Consider the following 13638-nt stretch of genomic DNA (forward strand, 5'->3'; position numbering starts at 1 on the left):
CTCAAAAAAAAAGGAAAAGAAGAATAGGAAGTTTGGCAAAAATGTGAATTAATTTTTAGAAAAAACACATAGTTCCTTGTTGAGTAATGCCAATGTTAACATTTAATCGTTAGTTTACTACATATATAATATTTATCAGAGGCCAGAATATCACTACCCTCTACAGTTGACAGACTATTCCAAAAATTTTAACCTATTTTTTTCCATGAAAAAAACAGCAAGAATTTTGATGACTGAAAACAGGTAAATCTGAGACTGTCTCTTTTTACATTATGCACAGTCTGTGGAAACAAAGACTTAATTCTTATGTAACTCACTGAAAATTTACCTTAAAATTAATCACATTACAATAATGCTTATATTGTAAATAAGAAATATTCCATATTTGCCCAACTGCACACTTAAATGACATAATTTTTCCATAAGTCTGTTAACTTTGTTTATTGTCATATTGCCAAGTTACATATCTCTCTTAAAAATAATTCCAATTTGTATGCTTTTTTGGAGAGCGTTTTCAGCAGTCCCTGGTATTTCCATTTCTAAAGGCCTACAGAAATACTTATACAAGTGCTCAATATATATGTATAAAGATATTAATGGCAGCATCATTTACAGATAGAAAAAAACTAAAGAATCCATAATGTCCAACAAATGAGGACTTGTTTAATAAATTATGGTATATTTACACTATAGGCAGTACAAAGAAATGAAAAAGAATGAAACATTCATATTTACCAATATGAAAGCACGTTGCATGAAAAATGTGAATTATAACATAAATGCTCCCATTTCCATACCCCAAAAAGGAAATAACTACATGTGTGCATATAAGTATCTGCATGTATACATGTTTGAATGTACACTATAAAGGTCTGGAGGGAAATAAACCAATAACTGTAAGAGATTTAAGAGTAGGGAAAAATGAGAGCTTTCTCTTTAGGTTTGATTTTAGTTTTTTGTTCTGTTTTGTTTTGTTTTTCTTTTTTCTTTTTTTGAGATGGAGTCTTACTCTGCTGCCCAGGCTGGAGTGCAATGGCACAATCTCAGCTCACTACAACCTCTACCTCCTGGGTTCAAGCGATTCTCCCTGCCTCAGCCTCCCAAATAGCTGGGATTACAGGCACCTGCCACCATGCCCAGTTAATTTTTTGTATTTTTAGTAGAGACGGGGTTTTGCCATGTTGGTCAGGCTGGACTGGAACTCCTGGCCTCAGGTAATCCATCTGCCTTGGCCTCTCAAACTACTGGGATTACAGGCATGAGCCACCACGCCTGGCTAATTTTAGTTTAACAGTGAACATACAATATCACTTTCCTGTGTTTTTTTTTTTTCTGGAGATGAGGTCTTGCTCTGTCAACCAGGCTAGAACGCAGTGGTGAGATCTCAGCTCACTGCAGCCTCCATGACCCAGGTTCAAGTGATTCTCATGTCTCAGCCTCCTAACTAGCTGGGGTTACAAGCGTGTGCCAATGCACTCGTCTTATTTTTAGTAGGAATAGAGTTTCGCCATGTTGGCCAGGATGGTATAGAGCTCCAAGGCTCAAGTGATCTGCCCACCTCAACCTCCCAAAGTGCTGAGATTACAGCTGTGAACTACCATGCCAGGCCTGGTTTTGACAACTACTATAGCTCTGTAAAATGTTAGCACTGGGGGAAGTGCACAAGGGAACTCTCTATATTTGTAACTTTTTGTGAGTAATTATAGTACTTTTAAGAAATTTTTTAAAACAGTGAGCATATACAATTTTTGTAATTATTACAGTGTTTTTTGAAAAATCATTTTACAGGGTAATTTTCCAAACTACAAAATAGCTCTAACCTTTACTTTTAAAATAATCATAAAAATCTGAGTTGAAAATTCATATCAGTAGCTGAAGGTATAAGCACAAATCACCTACATATTTAAGCACATAAACTGTAAACTTCCAGACTTATGATACCGGAGCAAAAAGAAGAAAAAGGCAAAAACCACTTAGGTTCAGACTAATCCTTTGCAATCTAAGCTTTCCCAAAAGGGCAGCATACTTTTCTAATATCTGGACCTTAAGGTAAACTTTGTGAGATGTCTGGTCTTGTTATATTCAGAAATAAACCCCAATGTATCTTCCTTTAATTCTTTGGCACTTCAAATGAATTTAGGATTGTCTGACGAAAAAATGCTTGCTGGAGGAGCTGTGTGAACAAGCTTGTTGTCCTGCTACTATATCTAGTCAAGCATTCAGATACTACAACTTTGGCAAATCCCATTAATACTTTAAGAAGTCAAAGACTTTAAAACGTCTAAAGAAAGTTCCTGTGAAGTAGTCGCAGGGGCAAGTTTAAGCAAGCAGGGCGTGTATACAATATAGTAACAAAATAATGCAAACAAAAGAAGATTTGTTTAATTATAGTGGAAATAACTGTTATTTAAAAGTGCCTTCTTCCTCATCATAAAAGAATAAACTGGACTAGTGGCAAAAGAATTGTATGTTGTGATGCCTTAAGATTAGAAACAGAAGACATACATTTCAAAGTAAAGTCCTGGCAGACGTCCAGTCTCCATGGCAAGAATTCTGGCCAAATAATTCCTTCATAAGTTTCAAGGCTTGTTCATGTCCCTTTAGACAGAACTCAAAGTTGTTCATTTTGAGTCAAATACAAGTGTATGTTTATCAGGGTTTTCCTATCTTTCTGTTGTGATGTACATGGGAACTTCTTTCCTAAACCAACTTATTTGGGGGTATGGTAGAGAGAGATTATCAGGCCATGTATAAAAGGATAAAAGAAAATCGGTGGGGGGCTAAGAACAAGGAGGTGGATGCCCAGGGTACTTCCCTTTTCAAGCAAGATTGATGGAAGAACAAGACAGCTTTTAATAGTTTATCATGATATGAACCTAGCACAGCCTATCCATTGCCCTGATAAACTGTAATAAAAACCAATGGATGGTAGCTGCTGACTCAATCAACTGATAACCTCTTTAAGGCAAGCTTCACAGAATTCCTAACCTTAGGAATCAAGATTAGGGATGCTAGGTGAAAGTGCTCTCCCAGAAGTAAACTCTACAACATTTTCCCTCACACATCTCATTAAACCACTGTAATATATATAGTTGGAATAGTTCAGGAAACAGTTTCCAAGGTCATGCAGTGTTATTAAGAAAAGCAGGACTCCATCCTGTCTCCAGTTTCCTACACAATAGTGTTCTTGTCATCAAGTCATTCAGATACATTAGTCGCTTTTTACACTCCTAACTTTTTATCCTTTAGCTGTCTTTCCGAATCCAATAGTCTTTGTCTTCAACTTTATCTCATTAATGCCAACTAACTTATCTCTCAAAGAGTCTGGCTCTTATTTTATTGTCTACCACTCGCTTCTTTTTCCCCAGTGCCTGGCACTCAATAAACATTTTTTGTTCAAGAAATGAATGAGTAAATGAACACACAAATAAATCAAAATCCACACATACCTCATGCTTTCCACTGCAGTCCACTAGCAAATGCTTAATTTATTTACATATTGCATTGTTCCAAAACAGTTTTAAGGCAATTTAGAAAAACATACACAAGATAAATTTAACTTAGTTAACTCAGAAAAGCCAGGGCCATGAGAAAAATGAGAGTAAGATGAGATTAGTATACAAAATACATGTAATGCTAATGCTATATTCCTGAGTTTTTCTGTCTCCAAAATAAAGAAGAAAATACTATTAATTATATAACTCACGGTTCTCCTGAAATAAAAACAAACCAGCTGCTCGAGGTAAATTCAACTATCTGTAATACTGAAAGCAGAAATCTCTGAGTCTACTGGAATTACTATGAAATACAGTGAACCCTATCATCAGTAGTTACTACAGCAATTCTGTCATCTGTAGCCTGGACTACCAAAACAATCATCTAATTGTTCTTCCTGATTCTAATTTTGTCCCTTTTAAATCTATTCTCTTTAAAACTGCCAGAATAAACTCTCAAAATATAAATCAGAGCATGACACTGATGTGCTTGAAACTCTTGAATGATTTCCCATAATACTTATGATTCAAACCCCTTACCAAAGCCCTCAAGACCTTACATGATTTGGCTGTGATAACCCTCCTAATTTCATTTGCCCCTTTTTCTCTTGCTCCTACATTCTAGCCACATCCTCTCTTTCCTAGCAGCACCTTAGGGCTTTGCTCTTGCTCTTCCCTCTGCCAGGAATGCCATTTCCCCATATCTCCCAATTTCACTCAATTATGTGCTCAAATGCCACCGTCTTAAAGAGGGTTTTCCTGATCACCAAATCTGAAGTGGCCCACCTCACCTCCAGTCACTATCACATTAGCCTGTTTTATTTTTCTCATACCATCTAAAACCTACTTGAAATTCCATCTAAAACTATTTAAATTAACACTTTGTTATGAATCTCCCTCCAACAAAGGGAGATTGAGAGAGGAGGGATCCTGCCTATCTTGTTCGCCACTGTGTCCCCTGTATTTAAAACAGTGCCCAAAGCAGCTGCTCAAACACTTGTCAAAGCAAATGAAGAAACACCTGAAAATCGGGCAGCTCTTGGTGATCTGGCTTAATCTGGACAGCTTTCAGTTTTGCTGGAGTAGTGGTGTGTAGCTATCTATTTTTAGGTCACATATGCTGCCTTTGAGATGAAAACATTAGCCTTTCTTCTCAGAAAAAATGTGTACACAAAATTCTGCATGAAGCTCCTAAAACCAACCCACGGTTCCCAAGTTAGAACCCCTGACTCAAAGGCATATAATGGCCTTCGGGCAATGCAATCTATGTTGTTTTTGTGGCAGGGTCTTCCTCTGTCACCCAGGATGGAGTGCAGCAGTGCAATCATAGCTCCCAGGTTCAAGCAGTCCTCCTGCATCAGTCTCCTGAGTAGCTGGGGCTACAGGTGTGCACCACAACACCCATCTGATTTTTTTTGCCTCGGCCTCTCAAACTGCTGGGATTACAGGCATGAGCCACCACACCTGGCCTGCAATCTATGTTACAACCAATTCCTGGCTGTGGGGATGAGGGCTAAAGGGGAAAAAATCAGTAAAATGTTACAAATTATTCATAACAGATTTCTCTATAAAGTGACAGAACATTAAGAGTTGTCAAATGAGTAATGCTAATGGCTAATGGCTGCTTAGTCCTCTTTTAGTGTATTATATTGAGAAGCCTAGACTTAGAATTTATCATGAAAGAAATGGCATATATCTTCATGATCTATGCATTTGTTTCTTATTAGAAAACACATCTGTGAAGTGAGGGGTAGTTTTAGGAGGTGCCTCTTTTTAAAATGGCAATGGACTACACTCTTGTCCAATTAAATGAGAATATATTGGATCAGGACATGGATAAGAACAAGTCAAGTTGCAAGAATTGATAGGTTAAAAACCAACTTAAAAATGAAAAAGAATGGGCTTTACATTCAGAAATAATTCATGAACTCCTGGAGGCAGAGAATCTTCCCTGGTTTCCATTAATAAAAAGATTCATACGCAGGGTGACAAAACGACTTTTTAAAAAAAGTTTTCTTTAAAAAATGATGTTGCATCAAAGAAGTGATGACAAGAAAAATAACACATCCAGGTGTAAATTTCCTCTTTTACCTTGGCAGGGAGGGCTTGGTGTCAGGTAAAGGGATCAACTGAACAAAGTAGCTTTTGTTCCTCCGCCCCCTTCTCTTTCTGTATCTGTAGGTGCTCACAGCTAAATTAACGTGAAAAGTAAACCATGTGAGCCAAAAATATCTGTAAGTTCTAAAGGACTTAGAACATTTTTTCATCATATTTTTAGTACCACTAAATAGTAATACTATTTTCTTTCTGGAAGTTTTGACCTTAAGGTTCTTATTTTGGCAAGAATTAGATTTTTTGCTTAAGGGAAGGTGTATCTTGAAAAATGTCACTTTAACTGTATTTCCTTTTTGTTAATAATACTATGAGACACTCTACAACAAACAGAAAAACAACCTATCTTGATCATTTTACTAAAACATTTACCCTTCAAATTGTTCCCATCTCATTTATAATTTATGAAGTATAAGAAGTATAAAAGAAAAAAGTAAAAACATATTATTTCTCTCCATACTTGGAGACTGCATACTTTCTCTGCATACTTGCAGACTGTGGCTCAGTAACAAGAGCCCTGACGACTCACTAAGGAATCTGACAACTGTTAGGATTTGAACACTACATGAGCTGGTATTTTAATTTCCCACTTAAATCTTTTCATTCTTCACAAGGAATCCTGTGTTACTGTTCATGCTTCTTAAAAACAAGTTATTCTGTATGACTGACTGGTTTACTGCATCTAAGCAGCATTAATTCTCTAGTAATTATCATCCTTCGTAAAATTATCTGATTTTTTTAAAAGTTCAAATTATTTTTGAAAACTTACCATTTTTTGGCTGGGCGCAGTGGCTCATGCCTGTAATCCTAGCACTTTGGGAGGCCAAGGCGGGCAGATTGCCTGAGCTCAGGTGGGCAGACTGCCTGAGCTCAGGAGTTTGAGACCAGCCTGGGCAACATGGCAAAACCCTGTCTCCACACTAAAAATACAAAAAATTAGCCGAGCCTGGTGGCACACACCTGTAGTCCTAGCTACTCAGGAGGCTGAGGCACAGGTATTGCTTGAACCCAGGAAACAAATGTTGCAGTGAGCTGAGATTGCATCACTGCACTCTAGCCTGGGCAAGAGAGCCCGACTCTGTCTCCCGGAAAAAAAAAAAAAAAAAAAATTTACCATTTTTTCATCATTTTTGTATTATTTTCATTGTTATACTTAAATTTCATCTACTGAAAAGCTTATTCATTTGCTATTATAATCTTCTGTTTTAACCATATAGTTGCAGGAACCAACAGACTAATGTAATGGTGATCCAGGTACATCTGTTTAATGTGTGCCATAGAGCACTGCTTTGCAGGATGGTAAAGAGATTTTCATTTTGAAAAGGATTCAATACTCAAAGAGTTCTGGGGAAAAATATGAGTTATACCTTTACTCGAGGACTTCTCAAAGCCTTTAATATGTTAATGAAATTGTGAATTTACAAGACACACAATATGTAAAGATTCCTATGCTTATTTGACCATAGTTCACTTTCTCCATGACTGTCCCAAACAAGTTTAGAAAATGCTGCTTTACTTAAGTTCTGCTTTATATCAGTCATTGCTGATCACTTAATTAAGATGTATACTGCCTTTGTCTAAATTCTTATAATTCCCTTGTCCAAAATATTTCTTTACCTATAAATAATAAGCAATTGGTCCTGAAGAGATGATAATATGTCTTAAAAATAATTGACATTACCTATTTTTTATCCCTAATGTCAATGAAGAGAAATCAAAAAAGGTTCATATTTGTTACACTTACAGAGAAGAAAGATAAATGGGTAATATATTTTTAGGAATACTCTCACCAAAAATAATTTAAAAAGAAAAAAAAATTAGTTCCTTTAAAGGGTGTTTATATGGAACATAAAGTATTGCTGTACAGCAAAAAAAAAAAAATGTTTTTAACTATAGCTAAAAGATCTGCATTTACTTATTCAACATTTATTGATTGCTTACTATGTGCCATGATAATCCTAAGCCATGGATATACAGCAGTGAACAAAAAAGGCCTGCTTCTTATAAGGTTTATAATTTAGCTTTTTCTTTCTTTTATATTGCCTATATTGTTATAAATATTTGCTCTAGAACTGTTTTATTTTTAAAACTACCTTTGATGTGCTAAGATTATAGGTAGGCTGATATTTAAAAACCCCCAACCTGCAATCCATTAATTTGCTCATAAGGAACTGCATGAACCATGAAATACAGGCATATAGTTAACTGGAAGACAAAATAAAACATTTTACTTGTACATTAGAAACAACTATCATTTATATCTCATAGTCTCAGGTGTTATTTTATATTAAAACACTATGAGATCCATTTCTTTTCAATAAATCACGCTAGGTCAACTGAATAACCATATGGAACAAAATAAACCTTGAACTTTACATCCCAAACTATGCATAAAAATTAACTTTGGATGGATTATAAACTTAAAATGAGTGGTAAAACAATAAAATTACAGAAGAAAGCAAAGGCAAATATCTTTATGATTTCAGGAGTGGGCAAAGATTTCTTAAACAGGACATTAAAACAATCATAAAAAATAATAAATTGGATTTCATTACAATTATCAACTTCTGCTCATCAAAAGGCTCTTTTAAGAGTGAATAGACAAGCACCAGAGTAGAAGATATTTGCAATACATAGACTTGACAAAGAACTCCCATTCAGAATATACAAATAAATTCTATAAATCAGTAAGACACAGACAACCCAAAAGGGAAAAATGGCCACAGATGTGGGCAGGTTACTCACAAAAGAGAATATTCAAACAGCAAATACATGGATGAAAAAAATTTCAATTTTATAAGTCATCAAGAAATAAACAGGCATATTTCAAAGATACTGTACATATGCCTCAGACAACTTCAATAAAGCGATTATCATAATAAAGTGAGTGACACAAATTTTTTGGTTGCCCAGTACAAATGAAAGTTATGTTTACATTACAGTCTATTAAGTGTACGAAAGCATTGTGTCTAAAAAAACAATCTACACACCCTAATTAAATGTACTTTACTATGAAAAAATTGCTAATGATCATGTGAGCCTTCAGTGAGTTGTAATCTTTTTGCTGGTGGAAGCTCTTCCCTCAGTGTGGATGGCTGTTAACTCATTCGGGTGGTGACTGCTGAAGGCTGAGATGACTGTGCTAATATTTTTTAAAAAGACAACAATGAAGTTTGCTGCATCAATTGACTACTCCTTTCACAAAATATATCTCTGAAGCACAGGTTACTGTTTGGCAGCATTTTACCCAAAGTAGAAGATCTTCCAAAATTGGAGTCAATCCTTTCAAACTCTGCCATTTCTTTATCAACTAAGTTTATGTAATATTCTAAATTATTTGTTGTCATTTCAACAATGTTCTCAGCATCCTCACCAGGGGTAGATTCCATCTCAAAAAACCACTTTCTCTGCTTATCTGTTGGAAGTAACACCTCATCCATTCAAATTTTATCATGAGATTGTAGCAATTCAGTCACTTTCAGGCTCCGCTTCTAGTTCTCTTGCTATTTCCACTACATTTGCAGTTAGTTCCTCCACTAAAGTCTTGAACCCCTCAAAATCATCCATGAGAATTGGAAACTTTTTCTGTTTTTTGAGACAGGGTCTTGCTCTGTTGCCCAGGCTGGAGTGTAGTGGCACAATCATGGCTCACTGAAGTCTCAACCTCCCGGGCTCAGGTCATCTTCCCATCTCAGCCTCCAGAGTATCTGGGATTACAGGCAAGCACCACCATACCTGGCTAATTTTTTAAAAAATAACATATGACAACGTCTCCTTATATGGTTCAGGCTAGTCTCAAACTCCTGGCCTCAAGCAGTCCTCCTGCCTCGGCCTCCCAAATGTTGGGATTACAGTGGTGAGCCACCAACAGTCACGAATGTCTTTAATGGCATTTAGAATGGTGAATCCTTTCCAGAAGGTTTTCAGTTGACTTTGCCCACATCCATCAGAGGAACTATTCTATGGTAGCTGTAGCCTTTCAAAATGTATTTTTTTTTTTGAGATGGAGTTTCACTCATGTTATCCAGGCTGGAGTGCAATGGCGCAATCTCGACTCACCGCAACCTCCGCCTCCTAGGTTCAGGCAATTCTCCTGCCTCAGCCTCCTGAGTAGCTGGGATTACAGGTATGCACCCCCATGCCCAGCTAATTTTTTGTATTTTTAGTAGAGATGGGGTTTCACCATGTTGACCAGGATGGTCTCGATCTCTTGACCTCGTGATCCACCCGCCTCGGCCTCCCAAAGTGCTGGGATTACAGGCTTGAGCCACCGCGCCTGGCCTCAAAATGTATTTTTAAAGAAAGTTGAAATTATTCCTTGATCTATAGGCTGCAGAATGAATTCTGTGTTAGTGGCATGAAAACATTTATTTCCTTGTACACATCCATCAGAGCTCTTAGTGATGATGTCCATTGTCAGTAAGCAGTAATATTTTGAAAGGATTCTTTTTTTCTAAGCAGGAGGTCTCGACAGTGGGCTTAAAAATATTCAACAAACCATGCTATAAATAGATGTGCTGTCATCCAGGCTTTGTTGTTCCATTTATAGAGCACAGACAAATGTACGATACTTCTTAAGGGCCCTAGGGTTTCTGGAATGGTCAATGAGTACTGGCTTCCACTTTAAGTCACCAGCTGCATTAGTCCTAACAAGACTGTCTGAATGTCCTTTGAAACTTTGAAGCCAAGTATTGCCTTCTCTTCTCTAGTTATGAAACTCATAGTTGATACCTTTTTCCAAAAGAAGGTTGTTTGATCTATACTGAAAATGTCTTGCTTAGTGTAGCCACTTCATCAATTATCTTAGCTAGATCTTCCGGATAAATTACATGCTGTAGCTTCTCCATTAGCACTTGTTGCTTCATCTTGCACGTTTATGTTATGGAGATGGCTTCTTTCCTTAAACCTCATGCACCAACCTCAGCTACCTGTAAACTTTTCATCTGCAGCTTCCTCAACTCTCTCAGCCTTCATAAAATGGAACAGAGTTAGGCCCTCCTTGCTCTGGATTATACTTTGGCTCACGGGATGGCTCACGGGAATGCTGTGACTGGTTTGGTCTTTTATCCAGACCACTCAGACTTTCTCTATATCAGCAATGAGGTTATTTTGCTCTCTTATCAATCTTGTGTTCACTGGAGTAGCACTTTTAATTTCCTTCAACAATTATTTCTTTGTGTTCACATCTTGGCTGTTTGGTGCAAGAGGTCTATCAGCTTTCGACATGCCTTCCTCATTAAGTTAATGATTTCTAGCTTTTGTGAGAGACGTGTGACTCTTCCATTCACTTGAACACTTGGAGGCCAGTGTAGGATTATTAATTAGCCTAATTTCTTTTCTTTTCTTTTTTTTGTTTTGAGACGGAGTTTTGCTTTTGTTGTGCAGGCTGGAGAGCAATGTCACGATCTCGGCTCACTGCAAACTCCACCTCCCAGGTTCAAGCAATTCTCCTGCCTCAGCCTCCCAAGTAGTTGGGATTACAGGCGTGTGCCACCACGCCTGGCCAATTTTTGTATTTTTAGTAGAGACACGGTTTCACCGTGTTGGTCAGGCCGGTGTAGAACTCCAGACCACCAGTGATCCGCCTGTCTTGGCCTCCCAAAATTCTGGGATTACAGACATGAGCCACCACACCCGGCCAATTAGCCTAATTTCAATATTGTTACCTCTTTAGGGAATAGGGAGGCTCCAGGAGAGAAAGAGAGGGGAACAGCTGTTGGTTGAGCAGTCAGAACACACACGTTTATTGATTAAGTTCATCATCTTATATGGGTGTGGTTCATGATATCCCAAAACAATTAAAATGGCAACATCAAAGACCACTGATCACAGAACAAAAATAGATATAGTAATAATGAAATGTTTGAAATATTATGAACATTACAAAATGTGACCAAGGATACTAAGTGAGCATATGCTGTTAGAAAAACAACACTGAAACACTTGCTGGATGCAGCAGTATCACAAAGCTTAGACTTGTAAAAATCATGTTATCTGTGAGTCACAACAAAGTGAAGCACAATAAAGCAAGGTATGCCTGCATATTAAAACCACAGTGTAAAACTACCACACAGCCACTAAAATGGCTAAAAAGGAAGAGGCAGACAATGCCAAGTGATAAAAGGAATGCTGAACAGCTAGAACTTCTCTACACTGATGGCTGAAGTATAAACTAGCACAACTGCTTCACAGTATCTATTAAAACCAATCATATGTATATACCCTGACTCAGCAATTCCACTCCTAGGTAGACACTTCAACAGAAATGTGTGCATATGTTCACCCAAAGACATGTAAAAGAATGACCATGTTAGTATCATTGTAATAGCAAAAGTTGAATCAGTTCATATGTCTACCAATAGCAGAACATACACATAAATTATTACGGTATATCTGTATAAGGGCAGACTATACAACAAAGGGAATGAATGAACCACTGCTGTATGTACCAACATGGATAAATTTCAAAGACATTGAGCAAAAGAAGGCAGAACCAAAAGTTATCCTGCATGACTTGGTGTATACAAAGTTCAAACTAAGGCTACTTTCATCTTTGGTGTTAAAAGTCATGATAGTGGTTATCTTTGAGAGGGATGAGAATAATGACTAGAAAGAGGCACAGTGTGGGGTGGGGGGGTCTCTTTTGAAGTATTGGTCAAGTTCTCTTTCTTGATCTAAGTGTTCCACAGATATAGTCACCTGGTGAAAAATCAGCAGCTGTATACATATGATTTGCCCGAATGCATACTAAACTTGAAAAAAACATTTGAAAAGTGCTATGAGATCCACATATATTTTGCACATTTAAAATTCCCTTTCAAATTCTCTACATATCGTTCAAAGGAAGGACCACTCCTCTTTTCTCTAGTTTGCTCAAAATTAAAATACCTGTAATAAATTAAATACTTGAAATTAAATACTTGGAAACAAGATCTAATCCTGAATGGGGTAAGTAAAAAATGATTATGATGGCATAGGATAATACTTGGAAGAAGAAAATAGTACACTTGACCTATATCTAGGCTAATAAAAACCTATTTTATATTCCTCTACAAAGCTACACTTCTAAGCTTTAAATTAAATGTCCAGTAAAAATGGCCTCTCATATGAAAAGGTATCTCATCCCTCACTAGCCTTGTAACTCTCTTTGTAGGTGCTCTCCAATTTGTGTCTGTGTCATCATGCAATACTCAGGCATAGTCTTAACAGCCCCCAAGCACAGATGTCTGACCCAAATACCACACTTTCATGAGTGCAGTCTAGGAATTACTATCACACTATTTGTTCATGGAGGTTAACTAAAACTACCAGATCTTTTTTGCATTATAAGTCAGATTTCCTACATCCTGAAATTTAAAAAACTTAATTTTTAACAAGTTAAACAGACTTAATATTTTTCTGACTAAACTTAACTTTGTTGGCTTTGGCTCATCACTCAAGCCTACTGAGAATACTTTGATTCTGTCTCCTGTCATCTTGGGTAACTCTCCTAGCTTTATATAATCTATGCATGCAATTCATATTTTTTCTATGTCTTAACTCAAATTATTATTTAAAAAATATGTTGATCCCTGCTGGATGGGCTTCCAGGAAAAAAAAAAAAGGAAAGAAAACCGTTGATGCCAAACTGTTAAAGAAAGACATCTAGAGGGCACTGCCAGCATCTTCCTTAAAGCATCTGCCAAAGGATATTTCATGTAATAAACCCCAAAATGAGTGAGGGAGGTACCCTGTCATGAGTTTGGGAATGCTGGGTTACTGCAGAATTTCTATCTTTAAAATTCTAGATGGGCACGGTGGCTCATGCCTATAATCTCAGCACTTTGGGAGGCCGAAGTTGGCAGATCACAAGGTCAGGAGCTTGAGACCAACCTGACCAACATGGTAAAACCCTGTCTCTACTAAAAACACAAAAATTAGCCAGGCTTGGTGGTGCGCACCTGTAACCCTAGTTACTCAGGAGGCTGAGGCAGGAGAATCGCTTGAACCTGGGCGGTAGAGGTTGCAGTGAACCAAGATTGCGCCACTGCAC

General features: G+C 37.2%; 1 protein-coding gene across 15 annotated transcripts in view; it reads right to left on the reverse strand.

Moving 5' to 3' along the window:
- The window catches only part of EXOC6 (exocyst complex component 6), a 219542-nt gene that overhangs the window by 23305 nt on the left and 182599 nt on the right, over nt 1-13638 (reverse strand). The window contains exon 20 of one of the 15 annotated variants that reach the window (XM_017498184.2): nt 13456-13466. The exons of the other annotated variants lie outside the window; for them this stretch is intronic. The gene's annotated coding sequence lies outside the window, so the exon portion shown is untranslated. Of the gene's footprint in view, nt 1-13455; nt 13467-13638 lie in introns of those variants that run through there. 15 annotated transcript variants of the gene reach the window in all.

This window comes from Cebus imitator, unplaced genomic scaffold (genome assembly GCF_001604975.1).
Source record: "Cebus imitator isolate Cc_AM_T3 unplaced genomic scaffold, Cebus_imitator-1.0 Scaffold238, whole genome shotgun sequence".
NCBI classification, from domain to species: Eukaryota; Metazoa; Chordata; class Mammalia; order Primates; family Cebidae; genus Cebus; species Cebus imitator.